General features: G+C 57.5%; 1 protein-coding gene across 1 annotated transcript in view; it reads right to left on the bottom strand.

The window, feature by feature from the left end:
- Positions 1–810, bottom strand: part of BRINP1 (bone morphogenetic protein/retinoic acid inducible neural-specific 1) — a 92,052-nt gene extending 91,242 nt beyond the window's left edge. The window contains exon 1 of the mRNA XM_014949748.1: positions 412–810. The gene's annotated coding sequence lies outside the window, so the exon portion shown is untranslated. The remainder of the gene's footprint in view (positions 1–411) is intronic.
- Between the last annotated feature and the right edge of the window lie 175 nt (positions 811–985).

The following is a 985-nucleotide window of genomic DNA, read 5'->3' as shown; positions in this document are numbered from 1 at the left end:
CATCCCCTCCTCCGGGATGTATGGAGACTCCGGAATACAGATGGAGCCTGTCTCCCTCCCACCTCCACCGAGACGGGGGGTGGGGGCCGAACCCCAATTCCTGGGCATCCTCCTGGAGGTTGCGTCTTACCCCCATTAAGAACCAGCGCTCCCAGTCCTCCCAGCACCGCCAAATCTCGGCCCCACACTCACCCCGCACAACCGGGGCTGCGGGACTTCTGCCATCGAGCGCTCCGCACACACACACACACAGACAGACACACACAACTCCGTGCTGGGGGGCAAGGAGGAGGCAGAGGGGGGGCCGGGGGTGCGTTACACAAGGCAGGACGCGGGGGGAGCCCCGCCGGGCACCCGCAACCGGGCGGCGGGGCAGGAGCATCGCCGCAGCCGCAGCAGCGCTCGCCTTACCTGATGCTAATGTCCCTCTCTGGAGGAGATCTGGTCGCCCGTAGGTTTTATTCGGCTCGGTAGGAACTTGTGGGAGAGCTTCTGTGTCCAGCTCGCATACTGGGTGCCGGGCTGATAATGCAGGCGTGAAAATCCTGGGGCTCTAGCAGTCCTTTTCATGCTCAGACAGAAAATCCCCTTCCTTGATCCAGATCGCGGGCATTAAGGGCAGAAGCAAAAAATAAAATAAAATAAAAATCCTTTTTATTTCCCCCTCTTTCTTTTCCTTTTTCTTGCTTTTTTTTTTTTTTCCCCCTCCCTTCCCTTATTCCTGTGACACCCCCCCCTCTCTCTTCTGCTGCTCAGTTCGTAGCCATCGGGGGAAGGAGCAAAGGCAGCAGGGAGAATGGAGAGGGGGTTAGAAATAAAAATGAAAAGGGCTCCAGGAGGGAAGCGAGAGGCTGGGCTTGTCACCGGGGGAGGGGCTTGGAGCGATCTGGAGAGGATGAATGGGGAAGAGGAAAGCAGGGAGGAGCCCCAGCCTGGCCATTTTATTCTAAGAAGTGTTTTGTACATAATTAGGAAAAGGGGAGGG

The sequence above is a fragment of the Calidris pugnax genome, unplaced genomic scaffold (assembly GCF_001431845.1).
Source record: "Calidris pugnax isolate Ruff unplaced genomic scaffold, ASM143184v1 scaffold22, whole genome shotgun sequence".
NCBI lineage: Eukaryota > Metazoa > Chordata > Aves > Charadriiformes > Scolopacidae > Calidris > Calidris pugnax.
This window is presented reverse-complemented; position numbering and strand designations above follow the sequence as displayed.